This window comes from Lissotriton helveticus, chromosome 1_1, assembly GCF_964261635.1.
Source record: "Lissotriton helveticus chromosome 1_1, aLisHel1.1, whole genome shotgun sequence".
NCBI classification, from domain to species: domain Eukaryota; kingdom Metazoa; phylum Chordata; class Amphibia; order Caudata; family Salamandridae; genus Lissotriton; species Lissotriton helveticus.
The window spans coordinates 1,085,053,683-1,085,074,272 of NC_136057.1; the positions used below are offsets into that span (position 1 = coordinate 1,085,053,683).

The 20,590-nt window shown below is 46.5% G+C and overlaps 1 protein-coding gene across 2 annotated transcripts in view; it reads right to left on the reverse strand.

Annotated features, from left to right (window-relative positions):
* The window catches only part of LOC144772185 (GLIPR1-like protein 1), a 417,152-nt gene that overhangs the window by 339,777 nt on the left and 56,785 nt on the right, over nucleotides 1-20,590 (reverse strand). The gene's annotated exons all lie outside the window — the stretch shown is intronic.

A 20,590-nucleotide genomic window follows, 5' to 3' on the forward strand; every position in this document is an offset into this window, starting at 1 on the left:
TCGCTACTGTAATGTGGGTAGTGGAGGAAGTAATGCCTGGAGCCTCCTTACCTAACATTACTGTTACATCACTTGCTGCAAAAGAGCACCATCATTTTGATTTGCTGCAACATGAACAGGGATACCGGAAAAATCTGAGAATCAATTCATTTCTTCAAATGTTGCATCAGACACACCAGCTAAGCACTACTACTAACTGTTGGGTTTGTGGCAAGATTCCTCCTTATCAGAACATAAAAGGAATTCCGTTGTTACCACTGCCATTCTCACATAATGGCTCCTGTGGAGCCTGGTTTGCACTGTTGTGGGCCTCTGAAATTGCTAATATCACTCTAGCTGATGTAGGAGGACCTAATGCAAAGCTTAATAGAGTTTGTTACCCCGCTGAGGAAAGGGACCCACAAGCCAAAGGAACTGTATGGGAAATGGAGGAGTATCGCAGAGGAAATTCCTCCACACATTATGTTTTCCCCAACACTCGAATGGCCAAGGGTAACGGGCCTTTTGTCATCGCTGTTACTAGAGCCTGAGCAAATCTTTGTGTGAGCAGTTTTGGTAGTATCCCAGTGGGAAAAAGTGACTGTACCACAGTATTGAACATTACTGGAACGAACAATAGAAGTTTTTTATCCTCGCACAACACTTATTTCATTTGTGAAAGTAAAAGCTACTATCATCTACCAATTGGATGGACCAGAACATCCTTCTTGTTTCCTCCTGTGTTCCTAGCACCTGCGTCTTATCATAAAGATCAAACACTGTTTAATGATATTTTCTTGAACTGATTCAAAAGAACTATGAATAATGATGAAGTGGATCAAACCAACACTGCATTACAGAAATATGTTGACTCCAATTTGGGACTCATTTTCTTTGTTGTTGCGGCTTTGAATAGCAGGAAAATCAGGTGCTTATGTATCCAATGCGGGCCAACACGTTGTTCTCTCTGTATTTCCACTTGTACTACTTGTCTACCATTTAAAACAAATGTCCAAAATATAAATGCCCGTTTAGAAATAGACCGAGAAGTCAGCGATATGATACTGATTGATATACATGATATTTATGGTACCCCTTTCTAAGCATAAGAACATGTCTTAGCTTATGCCAAAAGGGCTGTCTGTGGAAAACATGGAATATTTTTCTTGGCATAAGCTTCCTTTGTAATTCTTTCATCTTTTCACTCTGCTAGTGCTATCTATTTTAGTTGACTTCCTGACTCAGCTAAAAGCAATATACGTGCTGAGAATTTGTAGCTGCAAGTACACCTGTTAACTGTCAATCATTTACTGCTGCTATAAGCATTTCTGCTCCCCCTCCCACTTTGTGGACAAAAGGGGGACCCTGCACCTAAAAGGGTATATTTCCACAGATCTTGAAAATATTTCTTGGGTTTTTACAATTGCCCTGTAACTCTGTTCTTGGTTAGTATATTGACGATCTGTTAGTGGTTTCAAGTATACATGATGCCTGTAAACAGGATATCATTTCCTGGTTTAATCATTTGGCTGAGAATGGACATGAGATGTTCTTGAGTAAATTACTGTACTGTCAAAAAGAGGTTCTGTACCTAAGACATCACTTTGAGAAAGGCACCAGGAAGGTGTCACAAGAAAGAATTACTGCCATCCTGAAAATAAATCCCCCATTATGCAGAGGAAAGTCAGAATGTTACTGGGAATGGTGGGCTACTATAGATAGTGGATTCTCAACGTTTCCCTAATGGCCAAGCCTTTACTGAGGCTGACACACAAAAATGTGCTCATTCGCTTCAACGGGATAACGATTGCTTGAAATCACTCCTAGAGCTCAGAAAAAGTCTCTGTTGTGCTCAGGCACTGAAAATGACAGTAAAATGTTTACTCTGTTTTACAGTGAGAGGGAGGGCTGTGGACTCTCAATGCTAACTCTTTTGCATGGAGACTTTTGGAGATCTGGGGCTTATTTCTTAAAAATGTGACTCTGAAGAGGTATCAGATCTTTAATTCAGCTAAACTGTTATCTTTGCCCTAAAATAAAGTTGATGGGGAGGAGGTTGAACATGACTGTCTAGATGGCATAGATTTGTGCACCAAATCATGACCTGTTTTTAAGAAAGAATCCCTTGATGAGTCCCACTATGTAATGTTTGTTGATGGCTCATGCTTAAGAGACAACATGGGGGATCTGAGAGCAGTGTATGCTGTCTGCACACTTCATGAAGTAGAGTCAGCCTCATGGCTCTGTAGTGTTACCTCTGCCCAAGTAGCAGAACTGGTTTCTCATACCGGAGTTTGTTGTTTTTCGGACCAATTGCGGGTGACAATATTTACTGACAGACAATATGGCTTTGGTATAGTCCATGTCTTTGGACAGTTGTGGTCACAAAGGGGAGGATTCATGACTTCAGCCTGGTCACCCATCCGGAATGGGGAGAATGGGATGTGACCATAAGAGGCTGGAGTTAGTTTTAGTTCTCCTTTTACTGTCTGCACACTCTGCAAGTCTCACCTCATCAGCTCACCATAGGGTATCAAACACCATCTCAAAAACATCCGAAGAGCGCCTCCCAGTTAGAGAGGTAGTTGTAGCCCGCACCGTGATTAGCTGTCACGGAGTGAGGAGATTCCCAGTGATGAAGCATGCCACCTTCAGTGGGTGAGGGAATTCTTCCGAAAGACGAAAAATTCTTGTACAGCTAGGTTTGTTTTGGTTTCTTTGTTTTCTGTCTTTCCTAAAAAGACCCAGGTTTTTCTATGTGCGTTTAATTATGTTAAAATATCAACAGAAAAAACAGAACATGAGCATTCACAAGGAGTAGTCAAATCAAATGTTTGAAACTTTTTTTGAAAGTTCTAATACATCAACTAAAGATGGAGGTGTGGTCTAGTTGCTAAGCTGACAATCTGAGGATCTTGATTTGAATCCAGCTTGGAACTGACTAAAAATTGTGCAGTTATGGAAAATCACATAATCAAAATGTACCTGAAATTTAAATGTGTGCGATACTACTGTAAGTGTGTGTAACAAACAGATTTAAGCTACCACTTGATGAACACAATCTTGCATAATTTTCCATCACTTCCCATAATGTGCAACTCTCTGTTGCTTTCGGGTTAATATATAATAATTGATAACAATAAATAATAAGTTAAATTTATAAAGCACACGGCTACCTCCAACGGAAGTGTCCCGGCTCTAAAATGCAGATTCGCAGTGAGGAGAAAGGGGAGAACTACTGGAGGCTAAAGAGCCAGGTTTTCAGCGCTCTCCTAAATGCCGGTTCTGGCTCTATCATACAAAGATAAAAAGGCATGGAATTCCAAAGTGATGCAGTTCTCACCGAGAAAGCTTGGCCCCCTAACCTAGCCTTAAAAAAGCGAGGAATCCTGAGCAGTTTCCTGGTGATTAAATCTCAGAACCCGGTCGAGATGGTAGTTTTAGAGTCTACGTTTAAAGTATAGGGTTAGGTTCATGCTATAGAAATACCAACAAGTGCATGCTTTACATTGTAAATATATTATTCTGTGGATACCCATTCCTTTTGAGCTGTTGGTGAGCCACCCTCATGTTATGACAGCTAGATAGAAGCTCCCTACAATTTTCTATATACTGGTTTATTCTTCACACCTCAAGTCTGCCTCTCAATGTATGTGGGAGCACTTTCTTGGGCAGATTGGGAGATTCCTCCCACATTCATCTTTTTGTCCTTGGAAGCATTTTATCATTATGCAGTTCATGCTACTTTGAATCAGATAAGACACTTTTTTCTGTGCATCAGACCAGGGGCGTAGCCACCATTGGTGCAGCAGGTGCAGTGGCAACAGAGTCCAGAGCGACCAGTTGAACCCTGATAACTGCTGTATTTACTACCACCTTTAGTGAATCCCTATTGTGAACTGCATGCTTATTAACACATCAATAACACACTTATTTGAAGAGAAAAACACATATATCAATTTTCCACTTGCCCGTCAATACACTGAGACCTGTTTAATGCAGAAATATGATTATAGAGTTTGTTGAGATCATTCTGAAGAATAATATCTTTTTATTTAATGGTGAATACTACTGTCAAACTAAAGGGAGGAGCATGGGCGCAACCTGTGCCCCAAGCCTGGCATGTTGGTATGTAGGCACTTTCCAGGAAAAACATATATTCAATAAAATGGCACCCTTTTTTGAAAATGTTCTGCATTGGTCCCGTTTTATTGAAGATGCGTATTTCATCTGGCAAGGGAATATGAAAGATCTAGTTGCTTTTATACAATGGATAAACTATGGACATTCTCATTTAAAATTCACCTCAACAATGAGCCAATCTTATTGTGACTTTTGGATATTAAAATAAAAGCAAAAGAAGGTGTCTTAGAAGTGGAACTTTTTACAAACTCCTCAGATGGTAATACCATTCCCCACTATGCAAGCAACCACCCAAACTGTCAGAAGGACAATATACCCTTCGGACAGTTTCTATGATGAGAAGACACTGCAAGAACAGGGCATAATTTTGAGATCCATGATGAATAGAAATGTGCCTAGCACCGTAAAGATAAGTTTGAATTCTATTAAGGACACAGAGGTGAGGATTATGCTTAGTTCTCTCTTCGCTTTATTAACATCAAGTCTCACAGAAGCCAGAGATATGAAAAACACAAACAAATCTCTGAATGAGAACAAGAAAACCTAAACTCCCAGAACTCCAGAGGCATCTGGGAACACAGTCCTTCCATTATGTTAATTCAATTCAATTCGGTTACTATACAAAGCAAACCATAAAAGCACAGTTCATATATTACACAATTAAAATACCCTGAACAATTTAAAAAAAGAAAACCACCGAAGTATCAGGTACTCTTTTTCTTTTTTTTTTTGTCCTCATCTCCACCATGGTTGTAATCTGCCAAACCTCTGAACAGGGAAGAAAGGCATATAATGGTGCTGACACGCAAACTCAATCATAGACTCGTAAGGGTAGAAACGGTACGTGGTGCTGCCATGACCCTACAGCTATGTTGTTCACCCTGCCGATCCTGACACCTTGTTACTTATTAGACAGATACTAACCATTAAGCCAATTACCACCATTGCTTATATCCACCGATACGCCAAGAGGAAAAGGCGAAGTTGTTTAGCAGGGAGAGTATATCATGGCTTCGTAATCATCGGACCTGGGGCGGGGGGGGGGGAGGGGGGGGGATTAGGAAACAAACAACCAGCACGGCTAGTGAGACCAATCAAGTAGATGCCAAAAATCTCTTTTATCTGGTTTCCCAGCCCTGGCGAGATCTAATTTTGATATTTGTAACATTGAAGTACACCAGTCATGTAAAGAAGGAGGAGAAGCCTCTTTCCATCGCTTGCAGATTTCTCTATGGGCCACCAAGATAGAGTAAAACAAGAGGTTTTTGGCAGGACTTCGCTTCTGATCTATTACACCGAAGATTACTAGCCGAAGATCAATGACCACTGTAAAACCAATAGAGGATGTGAGTTTGTTGCTAATTAGATCCCAAAAAGACGTCAGGTGTGGGCAGTCATAGAACATGTGTACATCAGAGGCCGCCACTAGACCGCAGCGGGCACATGCCACCGGTTCCCCTGTTGAAAATTTAGAAAACCTCTGAGGGGATTAATAAGCCCTATGAAGGGTATAAAGGTGGTTCCTGCGGAGCCAGGCTGGTTTGACTAAGTCTCACAAGACATTACAGGACATTAGCCATAGATCGTTCAAGTTCAGAGAAGGCATCAAGGAGCCCCACAGTAGGTCTGGGAGATGGAATTCCCCATCAATCTCTTCCAAGATTAAATTGTACCACAGGGAAACTTCCTTTGATACTGATGGTTGTGGGGATGAGGAGCGGTCGGAGCACACAGAGACGGACTCTGACGAGGAAAACACCACTTCCTGGTTGCCGAAATCACAGAACCAGGAAGTCAACGGCCGCGGTCTAGTTGTTGCACTGCGGAAGGAGGAGGAGCCTGGTCAGCCGCCGGAACCCGGAAGGATAAGAAGGAGAGGACCAGAACGGACGGGGTGCGAGGTCGGAGAGGAGGCAGCGGAGCACTCGGAGGCGGAGGAGAGAGGAAGAGCGGAGAGCGAGAGAGCGGAGGCGGAGGAGAGAGGAAGAGCGGAGAGCGAGATAGCGGAGGCGGAGGAGAGAGGAAGAGCGGAGAGCGAGAGAGCGGAGGCGGAGGAGAGAGGAAGAGCGGAGAGCGAGAGAGCGGTGGCAGAGGAGACCCGAAAGGCAGAGCGGACCCAGCGCGTGCTGCTGAGCAACGTTCCCGAAACTGCTACCATACCCGGTGGGCTGAGGGGAGAAGACGCCACGGGTCCAGCTGCTGTGGTCCGGGAGTCGGGCCACAGCCCAAGGCAAGTGTTGCTAAAAGGGGCATTCTGGTGGGGTGTTTGGGGAGGCGGGAGGTAGCAGGTTTGGGGAGGCGGGAGGCCCTGTGGTGACCCTTGCACTCACCCCCCCTCCTTTTTGGTAAACGGTGACGGTAGCACTACAGTCTAACACTGAGAACAGATCAGTGAAACCCGTTTCTTTTTCTTTCTCCCTGAGGCCACACGAACCGGGAAGACGGACCAACCCTGACACACCCAGCAACCAGCAACAACCCCCCCCTTGTTTCAGGAAGGACTGTGTGGTCAAAGCCCCACTTGCGAACCAATAACAATAAACAAACCTTTTTGTGTCTAAACAGTACTCTGGTCTCATTCTCTGTCCACCACTAGCCCCTACAAAGTGGTGTCAGAAGTGGGATAGACAGGTGTCGCCATGACACAGCCCGTGCCTCTCCCAGCGGGCAACATTATCACCCAGCTAGCAGAAGGACAGAGACACCTGCAACTGGTGTTTGAGCAGCAGTTGGCGACTGCTAAGACAGAAAGGGATGTCCTGCAAGAGGCATTGAAGGATCAGGCCACCCTTCTTCTCGCCAACCAACAGGTACAGGATTCGGCTATCCTGCGCCTTACCGATGCTATTGCCACTGCTCGCATACATCCCAACGTACCCAGTTCGGTCCTTCAGAAATTTCAGGATGGAGAGGATCCGGACTATTTCTTTCCTAATTTTGAGAGTGTAGCCACAACTGCGTCTTGGCCAAAGGAAAGATGGAGCCAGTATATAGCGCCCCTTCTTGCAGGCGAGCTACAGGCAGCGTATCAAGCAGCAAATCCCGCAGGCAGAACCACATATGAGGATGTGAAGAAGGCTATCCTCGAGAGACTTGGGTGCGACCAAGAGTACTACAGGGCCAAATTCAGGAAAGAAAGGTGGAACCCAGGAGACAATCCACGAGCCCTGTATTATCGGATACAAGACTTAGGTACCAGGTGGCTGACTCCCCTGAACTCCACCGTAGATGATCTGATGGCGAAGGTCTTCCTAGAACAATTCCTGGAAGCACTGCCCCCTTCCACTCGATCCTGGATAAAACAACACCCTAACCTTTCCCCCACTGTAGCGGTGGACTTAGCCTGTGCATTTCACCGGTCGCCTGAATTCCGCACCAGCTCTAGCAAAGCACCCATACCCGGCCCTAGACCCCTGATCCCCAGACCCCAAACCAGACCAGAACCCAGGGTCCCCTTTCTTCCCCGGGTCCCGTTTAGGCCGACCAACCCCGGCTCTGGGTCCAACACTCAGGGACCCCAGTGTTACCACTGTTCTGAATGGGGACATATAGCCCGGAACTGCCCCCGCAGAGCCCAACAGGCTGAACCAATGGAGATAGGGTATACCGGTGGCCGTGTGTACGTCATAGGCAAGGGACCATGTCAGTACAAAAGAGAAGTTCTCCTTAACGGAAAAAGACAAAACGCCCTGTTGGATACCGGATGTCGTGTATCCGTGGTCGATACCTCGCTGGTCCCATCACAACAGCTACAAAAAGATGAGACCGTCTACGTCACCTGTGTTCATGGGAACACCAAAGGCTATCCGGTGGCGGAGGTGTTGCTGGATGTATCCAATGACCCCCAAATGCGCCGAGTGGGCGTTATACCCTCCCTGCCCGAGGCCGTTATAATAGGCACTGATCACCCTAAGTTTGATCAATATTTGGAGGAGGCCAAGAAGGAGTCCGTGAACTGGTGGAGGGAGGCCCCTTTTGGGAACAGTGATGTTGAAAGGGTTGTGGGGAGAGACCGTAAGAGCCGAAAAGAAAGGAGGAAGGAGAAAGCCGGGTACACCCAGATGAAAGGGCGGTTATCTGTTTTTTCTATGACCCCTGCAGATACGGTGGGACCTGCTCGTAGCTTCCGGTCAGCCCAGTTGGATGACAACACCTTGTTGCGCGCCTGGGAACAAGCACAAGAGCCGGACAACAACAAGGTAGGACCCTATTTCGTTGTACAGAGGGGTTTGTTGTATAGGACCACCAGAAAGGGAGACACGATAACAAATCAACTCCTGGTGCCGCTGGCCTTCCGTAGGCATGTGTTGGAGCTCGCCCACAATTATACAGGGGGAGGACATTACGGCAAAGAGCAAACCCTCTCTTATCTCCTAACCAGGTTCTATTGGCCCGGTGTTTACAGTGATGTGGCCCGACACTGTGCTGCATGTCCTCGGTGCCAGTTCTGCAATCCTGCTGCCGTCAGAAAAGCACCCTTACATCCTCTCCCCATTATAGACGTACCGTTCAAACGGGTGGGTATGGATATCGTGGGTCCTCTAACTCCCTCAGCAAGAGGTCATACTTATCTGCTGGTGATTGTTGACTATGCCAGTAGATACCCCGAAGCCTTCCCTTTGTCTTCTGTGTCCACCCCAGTGATTGCTAGGGCTATGATCACTCTCTTCTCCCGAGTGGGTTTCCCCGAGGTGATCCTCACAGACCAGGGGACCCCCTTCATGTCTCGCTTGATGTCCCACATCTGTGACATCCTGGGAGTCCGACAGATACGGACTGCAGCCTATCACCCCCAGACAGATGGCCTTGTGGAGCGGTACAACAAGACCATAAAGAACATGCTCCGCAAGGTCATCTCAGACACAGGAAGGAATTGGGACCATCAGCTACCCCTTATACTGTTTGCCATAAGGACTCACGAACAAAAGTCCACGGGGTTTTCCCCTTTCGAGGTTCTATTCGGGAGGAGACCCCGTACCCTGCTGGACATGGCCGTAGAACAGTGGGAGGAGGAAGAAGAAGAGGGTAAACCCCTGCCCCAATTTGCAGCTGACCTGAGAAATTCCATAACCCAGATATGGGGAATGGTCCATGACCATTTGGAAAACGGATCATAGAACCCTCCGCTAGCAACTGGTGCTCTCCCATCGTTAAATCCATGATCTGCTCGAACCCAATCCTGAGGTGTCCAAATTTCCAGAAACACTTCGTGTTGCAAACAGATGCCTCTGGCGTCGGCCTGGGGGCGGTTCTTCAACAACCCGATCAGACAGGTGAACTGGTATCCATCTTATTTATCAGCAGGAAGTTGTTCCCTAGGGAAGTACACTACTCAACAATTGAAAAGGAGTGCCTGGCCATCAAGTGGGCGGTGGAGGCCCTGCAGTATTATCTTCTGGGGCGATCCTTCACATTACTAACTGATCATGCCCCCCTCACTTGGCTTGCTAGGAATAAAGACACCAACCAACGTGTACTCCGGTGGTTCCTTTCATTGCAACCCTTCTCGTTTCAGACCCTGCATGTTCCTGGAGCCAAACAGGTCTGTGCTGACTTTCTGTCTCGGCATCCGTACCCCGATTGGCCACCCCGTCCGTTCCTGAGGGGGAGGATGTGTGGGGATGAGGAGCGGTCGGAGCACACAGAGACGGACTCTGACGAGGAAAACACCACTTCCTGGTTGCCGAAATCACAGAACCAGGAAGTCAACGGCCGCGGTCTAGTTGTTGCACTGCGGAAGGAGGAGGAGCCTGGTCAGCCGCCGGAACCCGGAAGGATAAGAAGGAGAGGACCAGAACGGACGGGGTGCGAGGTCGGAGAGGAGGCAGCGGAGCACTCGGAGGCGGAGGAGAGAGGAAGAGCGGAGAGCGAGAGAGCGGAGGCGGAGGAGAGAGGAAGAGCGGAGAGCGAGAGAGCGGAGAGCGAGAGAGCGGTGGCAGAGGAGACCCGAAAGGCAGAGCGGACCCAGCGCGTGCTGCTGAGCAACGTTCCCGAAACTGCTACCATACCCGGTGGGCTGAGGGGAGAAGACGCCACGGGTCCAGCTGCTGTGGTCCGGGAGTCGGGCCACAGCCCAAGGCAAGTGTTGCTAAAAGGGGCATTCTGGTGGGGTGTTTGGGGAGGCGGGAGGTAGCAGGTTTGGGGAGGCGGGAGGCCCTGTGGTGACCCTTGCACTCACCCCCCCTCCTTTTTGGTAAACGGTGACGGTAGCACTACAGTCTAACACTGAGAACAGATCAGTGAAACCCGTTTCTTTTTCTTTCTCCCTGAGGCCACACGAACCGGGAAGACGGACCAACCCTGACACACCCAGCAACCAGCAACAACCCCCCCTTGTTTCAGGAAGGACTGTGTGGTCAAAGCCCCACTTGCGAACCAATAACAATAAACAAACCTTTTTGTATCTAAACAGTACTCTGGTCTCATTCTCTGTCCACCACTAGCCCCTACAATGGTTTATCGAGCAAAGAAGATTCCAGTTGACTGCCTCCCCCTGGGGGCGTATTGTAGTGACGGGGGGCTCTAGCTGACTGCGCTTGGGCCCAGCTTGAAATTTGCAGATACTTCAGTCTGGAGAAGTTAGGGCCCACCTTGCTCGCTAGATGTTCCCAAGAAAGCATGGTCCCTTCCACAAACAAGTCACCCCATGTTGAGATTCCGGCGTCTTTTAGTGGGATTACCAGGACATCATTTGCCCAACCAGGAGCAGCAGGGAGATCCCATATAGGAGATCTATTCGAATAATATCTTAGTTTGGTTGCAGCTCTGAGATTGAACCAAATTCTTGCTAGGCCCTGCAACACCTTCAATTTGACCTTCTTGAAAAATTTAGGGACACCAAACTTAAAAGGAAAACCCGACTGCCCAACTCCTTCACCCTGTAGTAATGAAACATCAACCCTATGCCTTGGTCTGATGAGTTTTTTAGCAACATTCGTGCATGTGTCATCTGGAAGGCCCACGCATATATCTGAAGGTCAGGACCGGCCAAACCTCCTTTCTCCCTACGACGCCTTATTTTCTTCCAAGCTATTCTTACACTTTTATTTTTCCAGATAAATGAAGAGATGTCACTCTGCATCTTCGCTATCAGTGATGTGTCAAAATGAAGTGGTATGGTATTAAAAATAAAAGTCAACTTAGGTAAAATGGACATTTTCACTAGATTTGCACGACCCAGAACTGTCAGAGTGAGATGTCCCCAAGACCCCATTAACTTCCGGCAATCTTTAGCAACTATAGCAAAGTTGGTAGAAGCAACCAAATTGATATCTTTAACGATTCTTAAGCCAAGATATCTCAAATTACTACTTAGTTGCTCATTAAAACCTATTACATCGCTATTCCATGCCATAATTTCAGTTTTAGAGGCATTTACCTCGTACCCTGAGATTTTCCCAAATTCCAGTGCTAGGTTTATGACAGCCGGGAACTGATCTCTGACATCATGATCAAATGTCGTCTGCATAAAGGGACACCCTTTTTTCCCAGTCTCTGTATTTAAAAGGCTTGATGTTATTGTCCTCCCGAATTTTTTCCTTCTCCAAATTCGAAATGGGCTATTTACTAGCTTCCCATTTCTGGAGGATACGTTGATTAAGCACAGAGGCCAGTTGCCCTTTAAGTTCCAGCAGCTTAGCCATTGCAGTGGGATTAGAGACATTACTACAAGCCTCCAATTCGATTTGCATCAGTGACAGGTTGGCCTCTATAGATGCAACTTCTTGGGTATATTGCCTCCTACGGAATACAGTTTTATTCTTAAAAACCCCTCGCAGAGAACATTTAAAGGCGTCCCATACAGTACCAGAGCTCGCAGAGCCGATATTGGCTCGAAAAAATTCTTGTGCTTCTGCTCTGATACATATGAGATTATCTGAAGATGTAAGAAGGGACTGATCAAAAGACCAAGACCTGGCCGGGAATTGAGTCACACCGACAAGATCTAGAGAGACGGCGGAGTGGTCCGACAGATGCGATGGTAGGTAGGTGACATTTTTTGCCGAATAAAGCAAGGCTCTACTTATTAGAAAAAAATCGATCCTGGATCGATGTTGGTATTTAAAATTTCGGAAAGAAAAAACGGTTTTCTGGCCCGCCCTTACTCTCCAGATATCTATGATTCCGTATTGACACATAGATTTAAGGAAAAAAGCTCTGGACTTAGACAACGTTTGTTGTCGCCTAGACGGGGTCTTGTCTAGCAAGGGGTCAAGTACGATGTTAAAATCCCCTGCTATTATGACTGGTTCTGAGAAGTGCAAAAGTTAAGAAAATATGGATTCTAAGGCAGAGGGATCGTCCCGGTTAGGCCCATAATATCCAGCTATAGTTAAATGTGAGCCGCCTATAACCACGGTGGCGATAACCCACCTGCCTGCGGAGTCTACCTTTTGCATTATGAGTTTTGTGGTGATTGTTTTTTAAAAAGGATAGTGACCCCTCTAGTAGTAATTGTTTGGGAGGTAGAGACAGACAGATCTATCCATCTGTTTTTTTTACCAGATCAAGCAGCTCAGCCTCAACTAGATGTGTCTCCTGAAGTATAATGACCTGCGCATCAGAATCCCGTAAATATTGTAAGATCCTATTTGATCTAGGTTTGGTGCGCAGGCCATTAATATTCCAGGAGAGAATCCTAAGGGTACTCATGGCTACTATGACTAGTTCGGCTGGACATTATAGGCATGCAGCCACTAACCACTATCTGAAATACGATACCTGTCCATACTTTAGAAATAAGATTGTCAACAACCAAATCGGAAATGAGGAACATTTTATGCTTTTTTCCCCAACCCTCCTCACCCAAGTGTACCCCACCCCCCCACCCTTGAGGAACCCTAGTACTGTCTAACCGGAACATGTCCGGTTTGTGGTACCCCTGACCCATTCTGAGCCCCTATAAAGCGTTTTGACTATGATATTGAGGGCTAGATAGTGCTACCATTGTGATTTTGTCTGCTGTAACTCCACACGAAATTGGATCAAATCCCTCAAGTTGCAGCTACGATTGTGATTTTCACCTCTTTTATTTATTTATTTATTTACCCCCTTTTTTTCCTTTTTCCGTTTTCTTTTTTTTTCTTTTCATCCTCCCCCTTATTTTTGAAGAAGCTCCTTCCCTCTTGCTGGTTTGTTATATTATTACTCTGCCAGAGAGATTTTTAATTTATTTTTTATATATACATATATACATGTTTGTTACGTTCCTTTTTTTTTGGACGTTTTTACGTGTCACCTTATAAAAGAGAGGGAAAGGGGACAAGAAGGAGGGAGGAGACGGAACAGTGGGAAAGTCAGGGAAAGTCAGAAATTATACGACCCTAACCTCTTTACCTTGAGAGAGAAAAAAAAATTATGCTCTCATACTCTCACACTCTCAGCCAGAACCCCCCCTCGGCCCCCTTGGCCTCACCAAAGGTCATCAGTAGATCATCTGCAGCCTGAACTGAGCGAATGTTAAACATTTTGTTGTTGAACATAATCTTCAGAGCTGCTGGAAAACTCAACTGAACTGTTGCACCTAGTTTCCTGAAGGCCTCCATTCTCCTGCCCAATTCCCATTGCCTATCTAGGGTGGCCCTTGATAGATCAGATCTTATTTGGAAAGTGAAGCCTGCTCCTGATAGGGATTTTTGTTTGAGAGCTAAATTAAGGATATGGTCCTTCAGTGAGTAGGTATGAAAGTTTACTAGTATCTTTCGCGGCTTGGTCCTCTGTGGGTTCCGTCTGAAGGGGTCCCTATGTATCCGCTGGATATCAGCAGCTAACTCCTATTCAGAATGATTTAAATTGAGAGATTTCTTTAGGAGTGGACGATATAGGCCTTGATGTCTGAACCTTCGCTGCCTTCTGGCACGTTCAAAATGCGGATTCCCTTGGGAATTGAAGAGGAGGATTCGAAATGGTCCATCCCAACGCTCTCCCTCCCCACTATTAAGAAATGGTCACCTAAGGTTATTCAATTGAACGCACTGACTAGGGATTTTAAACTAAGGGCCCTTAATGGCAGGACTTTATCCGACCAGTCAGGGGCAGTGACCTTTAATAGACTATCAGGCCCGTCCCGAATAGATTACATCTTAATGAATGTTGGATTCTGGGCGGACCTCATTGATATGAAGGTCTCTCCTAGTCAGGATAGTGACCACAACCCCTTGTGCTGTAAGTTCAATTGGGGGGGTCTTAATGTCAGGGGGGTGAGTGACTCCTTAAAAATATCTAGAGAGGTGGTCCCATGCAATAACAATCGCAGATTAAAATGGGACAAGGCCAATCTAGGGGAGGACGATATGGGTAGTATAAGGACCCTGATTGAGGGTTTGTCCTCTAAACTAGAGATCTGGGAGGGAGACAACCGGCCTACTGATCCCCATCACCCCTTACTTGATTTTGTCTATAAATCAACAATAGACCAAGTGGGCCAATTCTTTACTTCCAAGGGGAAAGGTAATAGGGTTCCCGCTATGCCGTCTACTCTTTGCAAACCTTGGTATACTGAACATTGTAAGAGCTCCAGGAAAAATCTGACAAGAGCTCTGCTTTCGGGTGACTCCTTGCTGGTTAGAGCGGCCAGAAAGGATTATCTGAAGGCACTAGTACTGGCCAAACGGGAGTGGGAGGAACGGCATTGGCAGGAACTCTCCTTGGCTGTGAGCAGTAAGAACCCGAACCTCTTTTGGGATTTGATTAACAAAACAAGGCAGGGTAAATCGCAACCACTGGCTGTTCATATAACTAGCCAGCAATGGTTTACTCACTTTTCATCCCTATATGGTGGCATAGAGGAAATATCGAGTTTGGGGGTGAATGGGCTGGGTGTTGGGGCAAAACTGGACGAAACAGATTTGTTATTTTCGTCTTCAGAAGTATTATTGGCAATCAGACGCCTTATCCCTAAGAAAGCCGCCGGGCAGGATGGGATCCCCGGAGACTTGCTGAAGGCTGAGCCAGAAGTTTGGGCCAAATTAATTGCCAGAATTATGAATCTGATCATGAGGGGTCATCAAGTACCAGACTCCTGGAAAGGAGCCGAGGTAGTTACTGTGCACAAGAAGGGGGCAAGAGATGACCCTGCGAACTACAGACCCATCAGTCTGATTGACATCATCCAGAAAGTGGTCGGCAGGGTCATCATCTCGAGAGTTGACGACTGGATAGAGGAGGCTAGTGTTCTCTCCCACTTGCAGGCGGGGTTTAGAAAGAAGGTTGGCACGATGGACCAGGTCTTTCGCTTTTTTTGCAATCTATTGGAAGGCGGTTACCATCAAGAAAGGCAGTTTGTATATGGCCTTCATAGATCTCAAGACTGCTTTCGACCTGGTCCCTCGTGCAAAACTCTGGCAAATACTTGGCGAAATGGGGTTTCCCAGTAGCCTTCTGCATCTAATAACGAAGCTGCATGAGGGGAATTATGCGCGGGTTAGATGGGGATCGCAGGGACAATTAACAGATAAGATCCCTGTGCGGAGAGGAGTACGCCAGGGTTGTGTCATGGCTCCGACCCTCTTCTCCCTATTTGTAAACGGAGTTGTGGACCATCTGAAGGGGGAAGAGACGGATGCCCCATCCCTGGCGGGGGAGAAAATCCCCACACTTCTCTTCGCGGACGATACCCTATTAATCTCTAAATCCCCGGTGGGCTTACAAAAACTCTTGAACCTCTTTAGCTCCTTTTGTTCTACTCGAGGCTTAACCATCAACACCTCAAAAACCAAATTGATGGCTTTTGCCCCCTCTAAAAGATTTAAAAATCACCTCGTGCTCAATAGTGCCCCCCTTGAGCTGGTCACATCTTTTGATTATCTTGGAGTCCGGATAAACAGCCGTATGACCTGGAAAGATCATCTTTCCAAAATGCTTCTTAGTCATCATAGAGTTTCCGGGGTGACGTTGAAGGAACTCCGGGAATCGAGCAGTAAACCGGTTTCTCCGGTTATGGCCATCTATGAGGGACAGATTCTTCCTTCAGCACTATACGGCTCCGAACTTTGGGGGTTTGAAGGGGTTGCAGATTTGATGGTGGCAGAAAATAATTTCTTTAGGAAAGTGGTTGCTCTCCCTGCTTCAACACCAATGACCCCCCTAAGACTAGATTTGGGCAGAAGATCTTTAAAAGACCTGGTGAGGCTTCGCCCGTTGCTCTTCTGGTCTCGACTAAGAAGAACTGAGGAGCTGGCTAAGTATGCAGAAGGGATGGATGATCTACTCTTGCTGGACACAGGTAATAAAATAGGATGGCTAAAAAAACTGAAAGATCTGGCCATCAATCTGGGTCTAAGAGAGGCATGGGAGTCTCAATCCCCGCCACCTAAAGCCGTTATTAAAAAACTTTATTGGGATTGGGTTCAGAGTGAGGCCACGAGGGCTACGAATGTGGGTTCACTTACGGACAAATTTTTATCAATTAAGAGTGTAAGGAAATTGGAACCCTTTTTAGACCTAATAACTAAACCGTTGGACCGATCGCTGTACCTGAAACTGCGCTATGGGACGCTTCCGGTACATGATTTCACGGCAAGTTGGTCGACCTCTGACGCCCTCTCACGTACATGCCCCGGCTGTGCGGCCCCCAAGGAATCGGTGGCCCACTTGTTTTTTGCATGCCCAGCCTACAAAGGGGCGAGGAAGCTTTGGCTGAAACCGGTCTGCAGGGAATTAGGGCTGAGGTGCCATAAACAGGCACTCCGTGTCCTCTCTACAGCCTCTTCGTCTGCCTTCATGATCTGTGGGGTGGCTAAATTTTTGGGAAATGTATGGCGGATACGCTCCCGTTTATTAAAATCCCGGGGGGGCCTAACTGGCATATATTAATCTGGTTGTGTTGTAAATCTATCAAAATGAGATCTCCTTGTTCTTATGTATTTTATAAATTTTTATTAGTAAATGTGAATTGTATATGTATATGTGCTCTTTTATGGTGATAAAATTGCCGAATAAAGATATTACAACATTTATATTATTACTCTGCCAGAGAGATTTTTAATTTATTTTTTATATATACATATATACATGTTTGTTACGTTCCTTTTTTTTTGGACGTTTTTACGTGTCACCTTATAAAAGAGAGGGAAAGGGGACAAGAAGGAGGGAGGAGACGGAACAGTGGGAAAGTCAGGGAAAGTCAGAAATTATACGACCCTAACCTCTTTACCTTGAGAGAGAAAAAAAAATTATGCTCTCATACTCTCACACTCTCAGCCAGAACCCCCCCTCGGCCCCCTTGGCCTCACCAAAGGTCATCAGTAGATCATCTGCAGCCTGAACTGAGCGAATGTTAAACATTTTGTTGTTGAACATAATCTTCAGAGCTGCTGGAAAACTCAACTGAACTGTTGCACCTAGTTTCCTGAAGGCCTCCATTCTCCTGCCCAATTCCCATTGCCTATCTAGGGTGGCCCTTGATAGATCAGATCTTATTTGGAAAGTGAAGCCTGCTCCTGATAGGGATTTTTGTTTGAGAGCTAAATTAAGGATATGGTCCTTCAGTGAGTAGGTATGAAAGTTTACTAGTATCTTTCGCGGCTTGGTCCTCTGTGGGTTCCGTCTGAAGGGGTCCCTATGTATCCGCTGGATATCAGCAGCTAACTCCTATTCAGAATGATTTAAATTGAGAGATTTCTTTAGGAGTGGACGATATAGGCCTTGATGTCTGAACCTTCGCTGCCTTCTGGCACGTTCAAAATGCGGATATTGCTCCGTCTCGCGTTGTTTTCCAGAATCTCCATTCTGTCTGCCAGAGCAGTGTCCTCTCTTTTTAATTTAACAATTTCCTCCTTAGCATTATCCAATTCAAGAGACATCCCTGCGACTGTTTCTTCCAGCACTCCAGTTCTTGAAAATAGACCATCTAGCTTGTTGTCTAAAGACTCACAGTAAGATCTGATCTCTCTCTGGATTATTGATGACTCTTCAAACCCACGTTTAATGTCAGCTGACAGATTGGAAAACATAGGCAGTAATGAGGAGACTGAGAGATCTGAAGGCATGCTAGCGTTGGAAGCAGAGGGGCTAAAAGGGGTATCGCAGATGGAAGAGGAATTAGATACAGTTTGCATCAGGATATTCAGTTTTACATTTGAGTGCCCCTCTTGGCTTTGACTTTGACATTCCAAAACGATTGGCTCAAGGCCCGTGTCTACCTCATGGCATACATGTTCACCCAGATGACTTTGCTCCTCTACTTCAACGAGACTGCTTGGTATGGTAGGAGTTGCCGGTGCCGCGCTGAGCTCCGAAAGAGATGCCACTGGAGAGCCACTAACACTGATATTATTTTCGACACTTAATTCTGCCGATGGTTTAGTGGATGAAGTAACACTCAAGGTAGAGTTAACATTTGTCATAGAGAGGCTAGTGGATGTACCCTCCGCCCCTGGTTGAGCTTCATTGCAAGCCACCTCCATATTATCGGATATAGAATCGAGTGAACCCCAACAGCCGGACTGAACCGGAATCGTGGATGGACCTGGGGAGGCACTCGCTGAAGGAGGGTAGCTCTGAACCAGATCTAACACCTGAGGAATAGCCTTAAAAAAGGGGCGCAGGGATGGCGTTATCTTAGAGCTGGAATCAAGAACTACTTTAGCTGACTTAGACTTTTTTGAGCGTTTAGCTTTCACCTCAGTAGAAAGGTATGAAGAGGTTTTACAAGGGGGTTTGGTGTTATTTGTTGACCTAGTTAGCTCAAAACCCACTTCAGCGATACCCTGTGTCGCTCCCCCAGACTCCAGCCTAACTAGTGTCTGTGCTCCAAAAACGGGGGGTCCACTCCTGTCCGCCTTCTTCTTACTGGAATTACAGCCCCTGTTTTGGTTTTTACTGCCTCTATTACCTCTAGGGCCCCTGCTAGCTATCACCGGCTGTAGATTAGAGGGGGTGACAATTGGATTAAGACAGGAGCTTCTGAGAGTAGCTACTTGCGGCTTGATTAGTACACTACAGCCCCCCCGTTTTGCACTGGGACCCAAACCTGACCCTGAATCAAGCGACCCCTCCACAGGTGTATGAAACAGATTACTATCTGCTGCCCCCCCTCCTAGCTTCCCCTTCACCTCCTTTATTGAAGAAGATACAGGTGGCACAGAAGCTGCTGCTGTGGCTGCTGTAGACACTGGGGCAACTGTTGCTGCTGTCTCGGCTGTATCGGACTCCTCGGTCTCAGCCTTCTTCCCCACAAGCACGCAGGGCCGAAGGTCTCTACGGAGAGACCGCAAGTGCCTCCCTCGGCGGAGCTCCAGGGCGGCCTGATGCAACGGCCTCAAACCCGTCGGCGGCTGCGATGTCGGCAGATTTGCCGGGATGCGGAACGCCGAATCAGGCTGGAGCACGCCCCTCTCCTGACACATGGATAGGGAAAAAAGACCGCGGACGCGGTCCGGTCAGTGAAAAGCAAGCTTCGGTGCCTCGATAACTTCGATATTTCGGTAAATCAGTAATCCCTCAGAAAGCTCTCAAACAGCAGGACGGAGTCACGGAGTCACTTAGGTTTCTCGCACCAAAGCCGTCGTCTCTCTCATGGCAAAAAAAAAGCATGACGCTCCGCTAGGGCTTAGAGCGGAGTACCGCGGCAGATAGCCTACTGCCGCCATGTTCCTCCAATATGTTGTCCCAGTATCAGGTACTCTTATCATGAACTAAAAAAGAAAGAACATATATATGTCATATCACAATTGATTTACGCAATTTAAAAACTTTTTTTTAAAAGGCAGGAATAGAGGCAATTTGAATTTGAATTTGAATTTGAATTTGAATTTAAAAAGACTTATAAAGCGCACGTACACTGAATCAGTTTCATGGCGCTGACAAGATCACTGAGTGAGTACAAGGAGAGAGCTAGGAGCCGAAAGCCTGCTGGAATAGGAACGTTTTTAGTGACCTCCGGAACTCCATATAGGAAGAGGAGAGTCTTAAAGATAGAGGGAGGTCATTCCAGTGGGTGGGTGCAAGGACAGCAAACTTCTGCCCTTCTGACCGTTTCTTTTTAAAGCGAGGCGTAGTTAAGAAAGGCCAGGCTAGAGGAGCGAAGGTCCCTGGGGGGAACATAGGAAGAGATTGCCGAGTTGATAAAAGCAGGGGCCGTGCCCGCTCTTGCTTGAAAAGTCAAACACCCCAACTTAAACCTGGCCGTTGTTTTATAGGCAGCCAGTGTAGGCTTCTGAGCAAAGGGGTCGAATGGTGGGACCTGGATAAACCAAAAACCAGGCGGGCCGCCTGATTCTGTACCAACTGCAGACGTTGCAGGGCATAGGCAGGAGCTCCATTATATATGATATTGTCATAGTCGATCTTTGACAAGACCATGGCCATTAGGATCAGCTTTATTGCAGAGGTGGTAAAGAACCTGGCAACTTTCCGAATGACTCGTAGTGTAAAAAAACAGGAGGACACCACCGAGCTGATATGTGAATGAAGAGTTAGTTGATTGTTGAGCGTGATCCCAAGTGTTTTAACTGAAAAAGAAGGGAGA